The sequence below is a fragment of the Clarias gariepinus genome, chromosome 6 (assembly GCF_024256425.1).
Source record: "Clarias gariepinus isolate MV-2021 ecotype Netherlands chromosome 6, CGAR_prim_01v2, whole genome shotgun sequence".
Taxonomy (NCBI): Eukaryota; Metazoa; Chordata; class Actinopteri; order Siluriformes; family Clariidae; genus Clarias; species Clarias gariepinus.
In genome coordinates this window covers 6,217,501-6,236,496 of record NC_071105.1, presented here as the reverse complement: position 1 = coordinate 6,236,496, position 18,996 = coordinate 6,217,501, and positions in this window count along the sequence as shown.

The following is an 18,996-nucleotide window of genomic DNA, read 5'->3' as shown; positions in this document are numbered from 1 at the left end:
GGCAAAATCGAACATAGACTGACAAACTGGGCAGTTTGGAAATAACAATTGGCCTACTCCTTATGTATTTGGACTGATGGAGGAAACCAGAGTACATATTACTGTAAAGTTGTAAAAAATCATCATTGATTAAAAGTTGCCGTCTAGCACAGTGGCTCTCCATCCTGGCCCCGGTTGGACCACCTTTCATGCATATTATAGTGTTTTTCCTGCTTAATCACACCCACTTTACCAACGAAAACTGCTTTGTTAAATCAAGTGTGCTGGGAGCCAAGAAAACCCTAAAATGTGCAGGGCTGGTGATCCTCCAGGGCCAGAGTTGAGAAGCTTTTAGTGTTTTCAGACTTTGTTGCTGATTTTGACATGGGCATGTATTGTTTCTTAGTCTTTCTTTTGTCACAGGTGAGTTTCCATTGGTCTCTTGATCAGTTACGTTATTTAAGTCTTCATAGTCTTCTGCCATCACTCTTATTTTGATCCTGTCCCAGTTTTGCTCCCGTTTATGTAATTAGTTTAAGCTTTTTTTTTGTTACTTTGGCTTATCTTGTCATAGTGTTAACTGCATGTTTAGTGTTAATTAAATTTCTATTTGAATTTAGTATAGATGTCGCACAGCTTAGTCAACTAATAAATGAACTAATTTTATTTAAATGTGAATGTAAAAAATAAAAAAAACAGTGCAGCCCAAAGAAATAGCCTGTAACTGAATGTACATAGACTGCAACTGAAGTCTTGTTTGACATGCCTTTTGCTGTTGTTGATTAAAAGTTTACTCCCCTGTAAACTTAGAAATATGATAAAAAATAATAACTTAAATTTAAATTTAGTTTTGCTTTAATTATCGAAGAGATGTCTAGACAACTACTTTTTAAATTTGTAGTTTTTGGTAAAAAATGAATTACGCACTCATACAGAGTTATTGTAAATATAAATAATATAAAAATATAATATAAAAAGTATTGCATTAATCAGATAATGTTAACAGTGACTAGATTAAAGTAATTGAAAGTTTAATTGTAATTTTAAATTTAAAGTAATAAAGTACCGGGTAATACCAGGACATCTTTAATACTCCAAGTAATCAGTGAAAGTAACAGTCTAGCAGGTCCTTTAAGAGTCAATTAACACTGAATCTTGTATAAATATTCAGATAATTATATAATTTACATCCTTAATGTTTAACTTTAAGGCTTAAAATTAGTCTTCTCAAGGCTTTTATTCTGAACATGTGTCTAACAAGGAAAGCCACAGTACTGCCGCTCAGATGTGAATGACCTTCTTTTGCTCTTTTCTTGTCTTTGAGTTAAAATTTCGAAGCCCTGGCCAGATTTAATTGTCAATAATAATAAGTAATTCATCGTCGATACAGCTTCTATCAAGTGGAGGAATGCGATGTGTCTTAGAAAAGCTGCAGCTATCACAGTCTCAGTGACCTTCACTGTTCAATTTATCTTTAGTCAATTTTCCCCAGTGTGTGATTTAGTATAGCAATTGCCCAAGGACAAAATACAGTTTCATCTTTTCCCAATTAATGCAGCTAGATTCAACTACAGTATAATGCGTAAAGTACCCTGGGCCAATATAACTTAGTAATGCTCTTAAAGGTATTGCATTTGAAAAGGTTCCATTGCAGATTCAGACTTATTTAACGGAATAAAAAAAGTTTTGTCAAAACATCCATTTTGTGAAGGTCGCTCTTCAGGGATGCCAGATTGTTATGTTTACTCTTGCAGAAATGTCATTTCGTCAGCTGCTTTATTTTGTACTTATTGCTGGAATGAAAGAAAACATTGGAGGCCTTGTACCATCTTATTTGTGGAAGACTGAAAGGCTGAACTATATCTGTGGATAATGTATGTTCCCTTCTGGACCTTTAAACAGATAACTCCGGACTCTTGGATTCTCAGCAGTCATGCTCTTAAGCACAAAGAAGGCTTTTGTACGTTTTACTTAAGTGAATATTGAACTTGTTGCTTATTGCTTTAATTGTGCTGTTATTTCTCAAACCTGTCCATCAAATTCATCACTTCTGATTATGCTGAAAATGTTGAATGCGGGAAAATGTCAGTGTTAATGTTTTGAAATAATTTTAAATATAAAAAAGTCACATTAAAATCTGTATATTTCACACTTAAATCCACTGAAGAAATTTTAGAAAATGTGAAATCTAAAAGTCGACTAAATATGTGATAATTCAGTAATATCAAACTAGAGGTTGCGCTGAATTTCAGCACAGCTGTGATGTGGTTGTCGGCACGAGGGAGCAGCTTACAAGTGCCATTTATTATCAACAGTTTAGCATACTCTAGGTTTTGTGTGTTAGACCTTATATTTAATTAAATTTAATTCAATTTTGTTTGTATAGCGCTTTTAACAATTGTCATTGTGCCAAAGCAGCTTTACACAATCACAAGGATTATTTAAGTTTGTATGGAAAGTGAATGTTTATGAATCTAAATGGTCAGATATTCCTTGATGAGCAAGCCGAAGGCAACAGTGGCAAGGAAAAACTGCCAGAGATGGTAATAGGAAGAAACCTTGAGAGGAACCAGACTCAACAGGGAACCTATTCTCATTTGAGTGAAACAGAAAGCAGGAATTAATCTGTTCATACTGTGTGTTAGGATGCAGGTACTGTAGTTCAGTATAACAGTTGATGTTAATTGATGTTAATATGGAGTCCAGGTAGTTATTGGAGGCTCAGGTAGACTTGTAGGAAATTCCAGTCCTGAGCTATCGAGCAACTGCAACCAGGTCAAGTCCTCAGAGAAACAGAGAAACATCAGCCGTGGCTCTACTTCATGGTAAAGTGAAACCATCCCCAGGCACCAGACTCATCCCAAAGAGACACACGGGGCATTCATGTGACGAGATCTCCAAACAGAAACAGGACACCAGAATGGGACATAAAGGTCCAGAAGGCAGAGGGAGTCTGGATCACTGGCAGCTCAGGGACGACATGTGTAGCTCGACAGAAAGAGAGAAAGAGAGAGAGGGGGAGAGAGAACAGCAGATGAGGAGAGATATTAGTTAGGTATGGTCAAAGTCACACAATGTAGAATGTTAATGTATATTTAGTGTAGAGTGCAAGCAGAGAGTCTGGCAGGATTAACTATAACAGCATAACTAAAAGGGAGAGCCAGAAGGAAACACAGACATGAGGGCTCCCTGAGATGGTAAGCAAACAATCACCTCACCGTCAGCAAACCTGAGTGATCAATGAGAGTGGGGAAGACAGCATCTAAACATAGTTCACCAAATCTAATAGCAACGCCTAGACTTTAACACTGAGACTGTGTCCGAGTCCCGAACACTATTTGGAAGGCTATTCCATAACTTTGGGGCTTTGTAAGAAAAAGCTCTGCCCCCTGCTGTAGTTTTCATAATACGCGGTACTGACAAGCAGCCTGCATCCTTTGATCGAAGTAGGCGTGGCGGATCGTTAGACACTAGCAGTTCACTCAGATACTGCGGCGCGAGACCATTTAATGCTTTATATGTCAAAAGTAGAATTTTAAGATCAATGAGGAATTCCACAGGGAGCCAATAAAGTGAAGATAAGATAGGTGTGATGTGCTCATATCTTCTGGTTTTAGTGAGGACTCTCGCTGCTGCATTCTGGACTAGCTGAAGCTTATTTATGCACCAAGTTGAACAAGCAGACAGTAAGGCATTCAATAGTCTAACCTAGAGGTGATTAAAGCATGAACTAGTTTTTCTGCATCGTTTATTGACAATATATGCCTTTCCTTGGCAATATTATAACTCTGCCTTATATAACTTACTAACTTTGAATTTAATTGTACATTTTTTGTAGTAAATGCAATATTCTGAAGCTATTGAATCATAACATAAAATGGACGGAATGCAGAAAACCAAGTCTAGGTTGATTGAGTCTAGGTCTAGTCATGTTCTAGGAACAAAAACTGTATATATATATATATATATATATATATATATATGGAAGCATATAGGGCTGTTTGTTGTCAGAGTGTATGTATGTGAAACTTATTTTCTAAAACACTGACAACACCCACCGCTCTCCTGCTACGCAGTGTCTAAATGCAACTCCCATTTCGTTTGGGTTTTTACTTTCCTCTCCTTACTTTCATGTGGTTGTGTATGGTTTGTAAGATTATTGAAAGAACATGACGTTTGATTAGCCAAGCAAACGCTGCACAAAAGCTCCATGCCTGCCAGATGAGATAGCTTTTTGGTTTATCAACCAATCTGACTGTCTGGCAGTTTAATTACTTGGATGTGTTTAACGGCGGTTTCACTTTGGTCTTGAAGTGAAGTTGATTCTGGCAGATTTGGCAGCCATGTCGCATGTGAAATGAAACACATGACCCCTTGAAATCAGAGCTCCCGGGGTGTAAGAAGATCTCCTTAGACAGATGCGAGGTGATGACTGCGTCTACCACCTGATTTATCGCGTTATGTCTTTTGAACTGTTTCCTGTTTCCCCTCCCCTACTGGTTCACTTTTCCATTGCTCCGATTTTGCCTGGATGCCCCTGTTGTTAGGAAAGATATTGGTCTGCAGTTGGTTTCCAGCTTAACGACAGTTACACTAACAAAGCCACCCTATTTAAATTTATGCTTACGTTTTTGACAGTTCCGCAATACAAAAGTTTTATATTTCCATATTCATGTTTGGTGCATGATGGTGGAGTGACCTTTACTTTGATTCTCAGTTTTTTCGCCATTTAGTGGCGTCTTTTTGTCATGTCGCAGGGTCCAGGTCACAATTAAGCGCGATCATCGCACAGGATGTGAAGTTAAAGGGCATGTCATTACGCAGGCACTAGAGCGGAAAACGAGGGCAGTGGTTAGGCATCATGCCACGCTTCTGCTGCTAGCACAGATGCACTGTAATGATTAATCCTGCCCCACCAACACACTCAGGCCACACACACACTGTCTGTCCTCTGCCCAATCTGCTAATCACTGACAACTGGTGTTAAGGTGTGGTGGAGCCACATTGTGGACCATATGGTGGAGAACAAACACTGTTTAAACGGATGCTGAGCAGTACAGGGGGTCTTCAGCTAAATCCTGCCAGCTCAGGGGGGAAAAGAAAGAAAATGGATCAAAGCAAAGTCACTCGAAGAGCTGAGCTGACAGGAAAACGTGCACTAACCTTGAGGCTACCCTTCCTTTCAGACTGCAGGGCAAAACAGAGGTCTTTCTAACAGGAAAAGAAAAAATAGGGGTTTACCTTAAACTAAGTCTTACTTGGATGTACAATAAAAAGTATAGAATTCATTTTAGGACACTCTTACAGTAACAATAAAGTCTCTCTCTCTTCATAATTGGAAATTTATAAAATATCTGACAAAACACACATACAGTACAATCTGATGTAGTACCTGACATAGATTTGATGGAAACAAGCCATCCATGGATTTTTTTTTTTTTTTACATTTTCAAATGATTCCTCCAACCTTCATGCGCTTTTCTTTATTTAGTCATTCATCTACAGCATCACTTCATCCTAGTTAGGGTCACAGTGGATCCAGGACCTATTCCAGGAACATGAGATCAAGGCAGAAAACACACTAGGTGGGAAGCTACACTCATCCACAGCTAGGGGCAATTTAGTATTACAAATTCCATATTTTTGGGAGGTGAGTGAAAACTGAAGAACTCAGAGGACACCTACACACACGGTGGAATATATGCAAAAGTCCATATGGACAATAACTCAAGCAAAGGATTTTCTAAACTACTGTATGAGGCGGTAATACCAGCTGTGCCATCTATTATATGTGTTTCCAATACATTATATATATATATATATTGATTAGGTGAAATAACAGTACCTTTTTTTGTCCATATGAGCTTATAATTGCTATGTAAAATACATGTTGGAGCTAAATTTCCATATAGTATGTCTGGATCTGAGTAAAGAAGAGTTAAACCTCTCCCTCCCTGGATAAATCAGCTTCGTAGGTAGTCAGAAGTCAGAGTTGGTCTAGCCTTTCTGTCTCTCAGACAAAGTCCCCTTGCTCTTATCTGCCCTTCACAACCAGGCAGATGCCACAGTGGGCTGAACTGACCGGCCTCCTGCACTGCACTGATACACGCCGAATGATAGAAACAGGAGACGCCACTCTCTCTCTCTCTCTCTCTCTCTCACCTGCTCCCTATCACATGATTTCCATTTGCTCTTTTACTTTTCTCTCATTCTCTCTGTCCCTTTCTCTCTCCTTGGTTGCTTGTGCTGGATCCCCATCTTATCACAGTGTTCTGGTTGACCTCTGAAGCATTGCGCCTCACAGAGAGGAGATTAAGGAGCAGACCAGCTGACTCATTCAAAGGTAAAAGAGCATCTAAAATGCCAAACTTTAATAAGGCCACAGCCAGAGCAGCTATGTTTGAAGCCACACCCAATTCCAACCACAATTTATTGAATTTCTAACAGGGGAGAGAATGAATTCTTCAGGCATGTTGCTTATTCACTTTACAGCACAGTGCTTTGGGAATCAGCTAGTAGTGTGTAGTTGTAGTCATGTCCAAAGCAGTAGTGGAGAATGTTGAGTGAATTCTGAAATCCCACACCATATTGTCATTGTTTGTTTCACTTACTTTGTCAGAATACTGATCACCTGTGCTTCAATGCTGCACCCAATTAATAGGTAAATGCTTTCCATTAAATAAGTTAGTTTTATTTCCATATTAAATAAGTATTGCACTGATTTATATGGTTCAGCTGGCAATAAGTTATGTATTTAACCGTAACCTTATCAGTGAGGCTAATTGGAAATAAGGTTTCACTTTTTTAGGAGCATAAAAAATGAACTATGGAGCATTTGGAAAAGATCATGTGGTCTAATGAGCTCAGATTTACCCTGTGTCAGAGTGATGGGTGCATCAGAGGAAAAAGGGAGGCAGATGAAGTGATAGACCCATCATGCCTGCTCTACTGTACAAACTTGTGGGGCCGGTGTTATGATCTGGGGTTGGTTGAGTTGTTCAGGTCTAGGAGGCCAGATCTAGCAACAGTTTGTGCCCAAAAACAGGTCAGCTGTCAATGAATATACTGATGGACTAGGTTTTTCCATCAATGTGTTTTATTTTCGTATAGTACAGGCATATTCCAAGATGACAATGCCAGGTTTCACCAGGTTCAAATTGTGAAAAAGTGGTCCAGGAACTATGAGACGTCTTTTTCACACATGAACTGGCCACCACAGTGTACAGACCTGCTGGAGAAGATGTTATGCAGTGGTCTTACTCATCCCATTATTGATAGAAGATTTGACTGGATGGATATACACATTGTGACAATGCAAAAGATTATTAAAATAATTTCATAGCTCTAATCAAAGCAAATCATGGTCCAATGAAATATTGGGATATGTGACTTTTTGTCTGGGCAGTATGCAGTGTAGTTGACAAATGTAGATTGACTGTGATGTGCTATAATAACTGATTTCTTTTCATCTGTTTGTTTTATTCTCTTTTCATTTATTTTGTTTTAACTGATTTGATTTGATTATTCATTTAACCTTTTACCATTTTAAATAATTTATAAATTCATATATTCATCATTACCCACTTAGAAGTGGATCTGTCCCAAGAATATTGGACACAGGCTGAAATACACCCTGTCTGGGACACTAGTCCAGTATAAGGTTGGAAAAAAGTTACTTTTGCAAGTGTATCCTTATGGTAGACTTATCCTGAAATCAGTTGGGCTGCTCTGGCTCCAGATACGTTGACAACCCCAAAGGCCTTTTCACATCCATTGAGATGTACCAGAGGCAAACTCATAAAGGTATTTCATAAGACCAGGGCACTGAAATTGCCTCATTACCAGCTTTGAGACTGTGCCTTCAACCTTTTCTCGGGAACTATTTCACATTCTTTTTCACATTCTCAAAAGGAATCAAGACTATCCATCTCTAAGGCATCAACTTTGTAGTGAACAGGATAGCAATTTGTGACCCTGCATTGATTACATACCCAAGCCTTTAGTATTAACAACAATAAGATGGATAAAAGGGCCTAAAAGAAGCCGGACGTGCAGTAGAACAATCTGATCCAGAATTTAGAAAGGTAGACAACCTTCATTATCACATTAAGCAAACACAGCTATGTAGAAATGCTTGACAACCTTGCAGAGATTTTTTTTTCTTTCATCCTTGCTTACATTCTGAACCTAGCAAAAGACCAGACAAAAGAGGAAAAAATGATGATAGGAAATGCCTATGTTCCAACATTTCTCATAAAGGCTGTTCAGTAGAGAAGAATCTATTACTAGAGAACACAGGGGGCTATTAAGCTATGCCCTGGAGAGAGTACATATTGTCAGGAAGTAGCACATCTTAGCTTTGTGTTGTACAGCGACTACTGCAACTGTAATGGAAAAGACTGCACTGGATACGGTCGTTGAGTCTCATTTATCAATCTTCTAGTCAATTTGGGTGTAATTTATTTCGTATTCCAAAACAACCTGTCTGGCTTTCTTGCAAAAGATGAACAAATCCAAGTTGATAACCAAAAAAGTCAAAAATTAAACTTCACTTAGATGATCAACAAACACAAAGCAGAAAAAAACACAAACACATAAACAGAACAATATTAAAACCATAAAAGGATTCAAACAATTCAAAGGCTGAATGCTGTTGTGAGGAACCCAGAGTTTGCATTGATTGTGTGTGTCTGCTGTAGGTTCAGTAATCAGATGAACATAAATGTACAGTATTAATATGGATGGAAAAGTGGCTGTGGGTGATGGGAAAGGAGTCCAGACTGGTTATCATGTGATGCTGTAAGGATTCTGGAATACAGAAGGCATTGCTAAATTTTGCACTGAACAAGATATGTGGATTTCATTGTAATCACCCAGGGGTTGTGGTGGCATTGTGTCACCAAGGTTGCTCGGGCCCCTTGGGGTTGCCAATTGTCCAATGGCCTACTGTAGTGTGCTGTGGTGTGGTCTCTGCCTTTAGAACATTGGCAGTGGATCCTTTGGGTGCTGTGGGTTGTGGGATGGGGCCTATATGGACCTGATTTATCCAGCAATTCGGATCTGTGCACTTTAAAGTCCACCTGGTGCCTTTCTCTTGTGGCCAGCATTGACTTTTCCAATGATTTGTGCTACATTGACTTTTCTGTGGGTGAGCCTTGGGTGACCATAATCCTGTCACCGGGTTTACTGGTATATATTTGATAATCAATTTTAATGTGTTAATGTTATGTGGCATTAATGGTGGCTGATTGGTGTTTATACTGTATGGTTTACATAACGTTTTCACTAGCCATTGGCACTTGTACAGGGCAGGTTTTTTTCTGAATCAACTGAAATCTGTAAATTCATGAATTGATTTATGGTTAAAGACATGGTTAAATATATTAAAACAGTATTGCATGATAATGAACTTCCTCGGCAATGTAGGTTATGCTGTTATTCTCTGTTAGTACATGTCTGACCGGACTCCTTAAGTAAAGACATCCGGATGGCCATTATAACATGTTTTATGTGTGCTGAGGTCCCACCACACATATATGCAGGAACCACTGAACCACGACCTGTTCTGCAACATATCTCATCTTGTCTTTATTCCTACTTATGAGACACCCCAGTCTCGCATGACTACACCATCATGACAGCTGCATTGGACCTCCAAGAAATTGTTCCATTTCCAGGCCTGAGGATAAAGCAAGAAGGCTATCAGGATGAGTTTAGCATTTCAACCTTGCTGTATACTGCAGTGACTGGCTAAAAGATTAGTGCCTTGATACTCATTTGTTCACTTTATGAAATTGGTACAGGAAGGGGTTTGTCCTCAGTAAATCATCCATATACTGTAAAGCATGTACAGTAGAATTAGCCTTTTCAAGTATTTGTAGAAGTTTGAGTTGATAAAGTAATTCCTGCAAGCTGCCTCAAGCTGAAATCCGACAGCAGTATAAGTCCTGATAAAAGGGATTTCCATAGTGCTTTTATTACTATAATTACTTTTATGACATGGAAAAAGATGAAAATGTTAATAACAGATAGTAATTACACATTATATTATATAAACATTTATTTAAATGTTTATATAATAATAATAAATTAAACGTTTATTACAATGTATTGATAATGTTGTGATTAAATTTAATGAGAATACAAAGAATACACAGGAATTGATTTATTTATTTGTGTTAATATCATCTAATGCAGGCTCTATTGGGATATCTCTCATTTTGTAGCTTTGGCATATCATCTCATGCCTGCTTATTGCTCTCGTAACTGAATTTAAAAAGCAGATACATTGATACCAATTGCAATAACAGGCAATAAGCCAAAAGCATATAAATCTGTTATAACATGCCCTAGCACCTAGAAAGTGCTTTCTAAAGCAGTAACGTACAGGCCTAAAGCCTGTGCAAATGAGGGAAATGTAATGTCAAAAGGTTATGTTAGGCTTTAAACAACAGCAAGGCAAACCCCTGCACCTGCATTAAGTTTCCTTATGTGCCTCTGTAGAATAAGTGGGGATTTATTGATTTATTAAGAAATTTTTATACCTGGCAACTTGTAATTCTTATTTCTGCTACAGGATATGTTGTAAAATATTTTGTAACAATAATAAAAACCATAATTATTATATTGATTGCATTAAGCTACTTTTAGAGTATCATATATCATATCATATCATATCATAATCACTGTCGTCTTGCACCTCCAGTGTGTGTGTGTGTGTGTGTGTGCGCTCTAGAATGGATTGGCACCCCATCCAAGATGTGCATTGTCTCATGCCCTAGTATCCTGGGATAGACTCCAGGCTCCCGCCACTCTCTATACAGAATAAAGCGGTGAGTGAGTGATATATTATATTATATTATATTATATTATATTATATTATATTATATTATATTATAATTATAATGTATTATATTATAATAATATATTATATTATAATTACAATACTTGGTTTTTCCTTAGACCTGCTTCTTTATTCCTTCTTTGTCAGTATGACTTTTAAAATTGTGAGTCATTTCCCTGCAACAATTAATAACTGGGTTAGTAAATTAAATATTCCATGTGGGCCTGTATGTAGTGGATGTACCATGTCCCTGCTATTACAGCCAACATCAGCTATTTGTCTTAATTTTCCAGAGACACTCATATAATCCGTTTTATGGTGAGTAAACAACCAAGGATGCACAGTAGGCAGGAGATAAAAAGGCAGCTTATAATGTCATGGCCAAGTGTGAATCATGAAGGAGAACTTGCTAGTGCAGACATTAGCCACATCCAGACAGTATTAAATTTACATGGGGTCGTCGGGTAATTTTCTATTTTACAGGTGCTCCTCCTCTCTAATTTTATTTCTGTCTGGATCGGCCATGTTGGCGTCTCTCTCTGCTCTCCCCTGAGAAATTTACAGGCTGAATGACCAACTGTCTTTTGTTAGTCAGCGGTCATCAAGTCTTCTTCATCTCATCTGGATGCACATCCATGTGTATATGTATATATATATATATATATATATATATATATATATATATATATATATATATATATATATATATACAGTATGATGTTGTATGTCTTGTAAAGTCTTATTAAATGTGTGAAAATTATGTCTCATGCTCTCTGAACCATTCTTTTATAAATTGAGCTCGATGAATCCTGGCATCATCATCTTGGAATATGTCCATGAAATCAGGAAAGAAAAATTCGATTGATGGACGACCTTGCTCATTCACTATATTAAGGTCTTCAGATGACCTTATTTTTTGGGTACATGTGTTTGCTGAACCCTGACCTGACCAATTGAAGCTACCCCATATATATCATCACACTGCCCCCACACGCTTGCACGGTAAGCGCTATAATAGGTATATCACTTTATCTGCCTCACTTCTTACCCAGATGCATCCATCACTCTGGAACAGGGTAAACCTGGACTCATCAGACAACCTGACCTTTTTCTCAGTGCTTCACAGTGGACACTTTATCCGCCCTAGCATAAAAGCTTTTTTTCTTATTAGTTTCACTGATAGGTGGTTTTCTTAATGTATACAGCTGTTTAGTCCCAATCCCTTGAGTTATTTTCATATTGTTTATGTGACAATTCTCTTACTTTCACTAATAAACATAGCTGTGTTTTCGTTTTTTATGATTTGATTTATGGGCATAAGGCCTTCTTTCAAATGTTTTGCTGTGGCGTAAACAAAGAGTGTCCTCACCATACTGCGCTTGAAGTCGTAATAAATGTATAAATGTCAATCAGTTTTCCAACTTCATTCATTAGAAATTTTATCACAAGTATTCGACTTAAATACTTACTAAATAAGGGGTTATTAAAGTTTTAAATATGATTAGATAGCTGGTGTCACATAAATACTGTAGCTTTGAATCACTTAATCATTTAATGTTCAAATGTCTGAATAAAAAATAAAATCGTCACATTTAACTCTGTAGTTAGGAGCTGGAAGTAAAAAATGACTGGAGATATTTTTACATAACTTTAGATAACTGGATCAAATTTAGACACAGAGGTCTTGTGTGGTCATGCCCTAAGGGGCCAGAGATGCCCAGATGGCACAAGAGGAACCTACACGATATTAGTCATAAACTTCATTTTTTGTTGTATTATTATAGCTGTCTGTTTAATCATTTAGAATGATTTATTAACATTTCGATTTTTTTGGTATCTTCATCCTAAATGGTCCTTGTATCACTCATTAAAAATAAAAAAAACATTTGTAGCTTCTGTTAATAAAAGCAAATTGTGTTATATACATTTTGAAATGACTTTAGAAGATGTTCAAAATGTTACTGGATGAAATTGACACTGCAAGAGAGCAGGAAGACCTCATTTAAAATGTGTTTCATCTTCGAGATTGTTAAATTTTAGTTTTATTGCATAGATTAAAAGACTTTGCTTGTTAAATAAATATCTAAACTAATGATTCCCGCTAATGTATGGAGTAAGTTACACCACTGCAAAGAGCATACAGCATCGAAGAGATCAAGACCCCTTTTTAAGCAAGCAGCATTCAAAAGCCTTTGGATGTACCAGCATATGAGGACCCCTGGGGAAAAAGTTGAGAAATAAGCTACATTTTGCTAACAGTTTGGATGTAACTTCTAATGAGTGCACATAAAATAAAATAAAAATAAATCATGATTCCATTATCTGGGGCATGTCTATACTGGCATGGCCGAGATAAAAACAAAAAAAAGTTAGTTTAAAGAATTAATGCTGGATGCAGATTACATGTAAATAATAATAATAATAATAATAATAATAATAATAATAATAGTTATTATTATTGCTTATCAATGTGCATCATGGCCTAAAGGCAGCCCTGAAAAACTCTCGGCACTGGTAGCTTAATCGTCATGGGTACAGAATTGAACAACTACTTCCCCAGCATTCCATTACTCAACAGGTTACAAGATAAAAGCCTACTTACCACTGGGTCAATAATGACAAACAGGATGCTGAACAATGAGAACCGGGAAAGAACGATTAACCACTGAGAATCCTAAAATAGATAGACAACAGGTCTGTTGTCATGGGAACTACATTTCAGAGAGTACAGCTGCATGTATACGCCAACCAGCCATAGCATTGGTACCACATGACTTTAACGCATTCACATTGATTATTAATTATACAGTATATTAGTAAACTGGTTTCAGGATCATGGACACCCAAGACTGATTTTTTGCCATTCCACAGAAAAGTAAATGCAGCACACCTCACCAAAATAGTCAATCTCAGTTATAATTAAAAGGCACCAGAACACCCAGTGCAACATGGGACAAGGCACAAGACAAAGCAGGCTAAGAGCCACCGCCCATGATGTTATTAACCAAGCCGTTAAAGCTCCCAAATGGTTTGCTGCCAATGTCCTGATGCCAGATACCACTGCACACATGCAGAGGTCTTGTGGGGTCATGCCCTTAGGGGCCAGAGGAGCCCAGATGGCATATGGGGAACCTACACAATACTGGGCGTAAACTTTGTTATAGCTGTCTGTTATATATTACCATATTACCATATAAACAGAATACATAAAAGTCAACAGAAGACTTTTGACAGTTGCCTATACCAGAATGTAGGTGCAATAAAGATTTATGGTCACATAATCTCCTTCTACAAGTTGCCATGGATTTGTTGGACAATATTTATGTAGAGAAAGTCTTGTGCTTGGCAAGAATTAGAAAAGGAAAAGCACAGAGGAGCCCAGATCTTCCATTCTGCCTCCTTCCCCATGCACAGAGTAGATCAGTCAGTGCACAAGCAAAATGTTAGATGAAGTAGGATCGAACATTTACTAGTGGTATTAAGAAAATGGAAAAAATTGTAGAGGTGCACAAATTCTAGCTGTAAAACAAACTGACAAACCAAAAAAAAAAAAAAAAAAACCCCGTGAGGGTGAAGCATTCATTTGCATACTGATTGACTGCACCTGCTTCTACGAGTCCTGTTAAAGTCAAATTTGCACTGCATGATTTTCAGCTCTTAGGTCTGAGCTGGTATTAATGTCCTAAAGCACATAATGTGACATGATTAATTCCGCCCTAAAACAACATCTTGAAGTGTTTGAGATATTAGATTCAAATCTTGTATTGTGTGACCGCTGCTATGACGTTCATCTACACAGACCTCACAGGACAGCATGGCAATGTTTGGGGAAATGATGGCAGCAGAGAGAATACTTGCCACAGTCTATCACAATTCTATTTATGTTTCTGGCTAATTAGCATGCAAATGCTCTGTTCACATGTATCGAGTTTATCTTCATGAACGCATGAAACTCTTTCAAGCTTTCCAGTTAAAGAAGCTACAAAATCATGATGCACCGCTGCACACCCAGTATGGCAGAACACAGTCACTTTCATTAATCATTAAACACATTATCGCACAGTCTGTTGTGTTAGGATTTGATTGTGAACGTCTTATACAGTGCAACAAATAATCAATGTGAAAGGCTGGAATTAGACAGTGGAAAACAGGTTTAATAGACTTAATTGATCATTATTATTATTATTACCATCATTGCATCATCATCTATCAAGGTCTCTTGATCAGAATAGTCAACAAAACCTATCTACAGTAGATAGATATGCTGTAGATGTAATAGATGTATTGGTTCTGTCAGACTATAACGTCAGCCCAAGGGAGTGGGACAAGTTAGATTGCTAAAACCAGCTGCAGAAAAAAGATTAAAAGACTCTGGAAAACAGATACTGAAGTGATCTGCATTGTCATCGGGGCCACTGGAGTGGTGGCGAAATCCATCAAGCAAAAGACTGAAAAGTTATCACCCAATATAACAATATCGATCTATTAAAAACAAGCGGCAGAGATACATGGCCTCCATCGTCAGCACCAGCAGCAACTCACATGGAATACTGCTGTTTTGCTAGCTTTAACCAGCCAGACCCAACCGTAACTTGACCCGAATACCTGATCCTACCCTCATCTTGAACTTTCAGCTCTTCCCTTTTTAAGAAGTCTTTTGATCAAAATTGTTTTCTTACCAGCAGAATTGCTGTGTAGGTCAAAGAACTGGTTAAAATAATAATAATAATAATAATAATAGATTTTGTATAATGCAATAATGCATCCCACACTATTTTTTTTTTCCACTTTTATAGCTCTCCATATGCAAGTTTTTCAAAAGAAAGAATATTGCCAATGAGTTCTGCTGGGACTTGTCCAATTACTGATTCATTTTGATTAATTTTCCTCCTACAGCCGGAAGAATTTTCAATGAAATTTGACTGGAATTGGTGCTATCTATTGTCTCTCCCAGAATAAAGAACTGGAAGTTTAATAGGATAGAGGTTATCCAGTATAAATTCGATTTTAGATTATATCATTTTCACTACCTGCTCTTAATGTGTAAGTATTTAGTATTGTCTAGGTTACCATGCCTAAATATCAAGTGTTTAATATTTAATATTAACATTTTTTATGTAAGAATTGTAGGTAGTAGAAATTAATTGGATTGTAAATATCTGTTGTTTCATTTATTTATTTATTTTTTAAGTTGTGTGTATGTTTGTGTAAACTAGCAGAGAAATATGTAGTAAAGAAAAGGTATAAGGGAAGATATGATGCTTTTTGTGTGTTATCATTACGATCTAACTCTTTATAAAACACAAGGATTTCGAAATAAAGCCTCATGTGTGCATTGCATTGGGTATTTTCTGTCGAGCTGATCCAAAGTGTTGAAAAATCATTGAGCACATCTCCTCTGCACTGTGTCTGAACACAGGAGTGGGCCAGGGATGCTTTTTAAGCCCCCTCCTGCACTCCCAGTTCACTCATGAGTGCAGGAGTGTGTTGCCAAGTCCAGCTTTATTATCGCTTAAATTTTTTCCATGGGTTTGATGGCTTTCTCCAGGTTCTCCGGTTTCCTCCCACAGTCCAAACACATTAATTTAATCATTTTCCCATGGTTCCCTTAGGGGAAAGAATTAGAAATGTGGACCCCTCCTGTAAAGACTCAGAAAGTTCGGTCTAACCATAAACACTGTCCAAACTCTACAAATGCTCCATAGAGAGCCTTTGACTGGGTGCATGACTGTCTTGTCCGGAAGCTGCTTCCCTCTGTGACTGCAGGGCCCTCCAGTGAGTCGTGAGAGCAGCTGAACTCATTATCGCCAATAAACTCCCAGCCTTGTCCGGTATACAGGACAACTTCAATACACATTGCCTGAGAAAAGCTCACAAAATCACCACAAACTGTAATCACCTACTGTAGCACACAGACTGTTTAGCAGACTGCCATGAGGCCGACAGGCCAGCAGCATTTAATCCAGAAGCAGCAGTCTGAGGAACAGTTTCTACCTGCAGGCCATCAGGATCCTGAATAAACTATAATCCAGTCATTACTCCTTCTTCCACTCTTTCACTCATTCCTGCACTAACTCCTACGCACTGGTCACCACACCGACAGCTCATGGACAATATTTTCACCTGTTTCTGTCAATTTTCAGCATGTTGCAATATTTCTTAGAGCAGCATTACCACTTTCCTGCACTACCGAATAATTCCTGTCTCTGTGCAAAATATCGATAAATGATCATATTTATCATACAGTTCGCAAAATGCTACATCTAATTTCATTGTTTTTAATTGGTATGTTCTAAAGCCGTTCATCTGCCTTTTATACTCTCTTACAATATGTCCATAGTGGACTGGACAGACAATTAAACAGCAAGCAGCTACTATTTATATTATTATCTTTTGCATTCTTATTGACACACTGTTGTTGTACATATTTTATTTACATACTAACTACTGTAAGTATACATTCTATGCATAGAAATATATCATGCATTGTGCACATGATATCCACACACACTACCAGTCAAAAGTTTGGATACAGCATCTAATTTTCCTATTTATTTTCCTGATTTCTTTTTCTTTTTTTTTTCATTGTAAAACAAAGTAAGGAGTTTAAAATATGCAATAATCAGCAATGAACAGCTGATATTGAGATGTATATCTGCTACTTCTGCTCTGTAAAGACTTCATAACGGCTCCAATCTGAAGTGCTGGTTGTTAATTGGTGACTTTAAATGAACTTCTCCTCTGCAGCAGAGGTAGGTTTTGGTCTTGCTTTTATTTTTTTGACCTTCGTGTCTAAAAATAACACTGAATAACAAAATTCTCAAGAAACAGAAACAAAAGTGCGACACAGCATGGCTTACTCCAAAAAAAAGAAAAGTGGATTATGAAAACTGAACCTTTAAAGATGAGTGGACAGATCAATGAATGTTTAGTCCTTCTGCAGAAAGTTTAGAACAAGTTTGTCTCATATGTTCCAAAAGCATGGAGCTAATAATAAGCACTAATGTGCTACTACTTTTTTTGGTTTCTCATCTACTGTATGATTCACTTTTTAATTACCGAACAGGGAGTCTATTTGCCTGAAGATGAAAGTTCAATTTAGCGTAAACAAGGCGTAAAATTATCAACCTTACAAAAGTAATTTACATGGGCTTTAACCCAAATAATAAGATCAAAGGTCATTTTGGACAATTTTCTGGGAACAGTTTGATGAAGGCCCCTTCCTGATCCCACATGACTGTGTACCAGTATAGTCCATAAAAACATTGATGAGCAAGTTTGGCATGAAAGAATTGACTGACACTCCTAAACCTTGTGGAAAGCCTTCCCAGAAGAGTTAAAGATGTCATACAGTAGCTGCAAAATCATATTAAACCCTATGGATGAAGAATTGGATGTTACTCAAGTGCATATGCACATGATGGCAAACGAGCGAATACTTTTGTCAATATATATATATATATATATATATATATATATATATATATATATATATATATATATATACACTTTAAAACTACAGGGCCTTTGAAAATAGCAATTATTTATGTCTTTGGGGGGAAACGAGAGTACCCAGAGGAAACCCATTAAGCACAGGGAGAACATGCAAACACCACACATACAGGCCCAAGGTTAGAATTGCTGTATGTCACTGTCCTGTGTCCTGTATGTCACTGTCATGTTTGTTTGTGCAAAAAAACAGGTAGTAGCAATAGTAATACATAGCTGATGTTTATGAAATATGGATAAGTATCTGGTGTGTATAGTAAAAGGAAGGGGTAATGTCTGGTGATTAATACCTCACATCTGTTCCTATGTAATGTGATGATGGCTGTAGGGAACTCTCTGGTACATACTGTAGCAGGTGTTTAATAGATGACTATATGTACATAAATACCCAATGTTTAATATGTGAATTTTCACATGTAAATTGGAGGAAATATATGGGAAGTGAAGCATAAGTGGATGGTTCTTTGTGTGTGTCTTATCTAGGCCACATGTTTGTTTCCTGCAAGCCATGCATAGTAGCAGGGAAGTGCATGGCCTCCCCAACATTATTGTCCCAGGAGCCCCTGAAAGGCATGGTCAGACTGCAGTTGGCTGTTTTGATCCCTTTCACAAGAGAGAACTTGGGAAGCTGCTGCTGGCCAGATCTTATGTAAAGCCCAATTGAT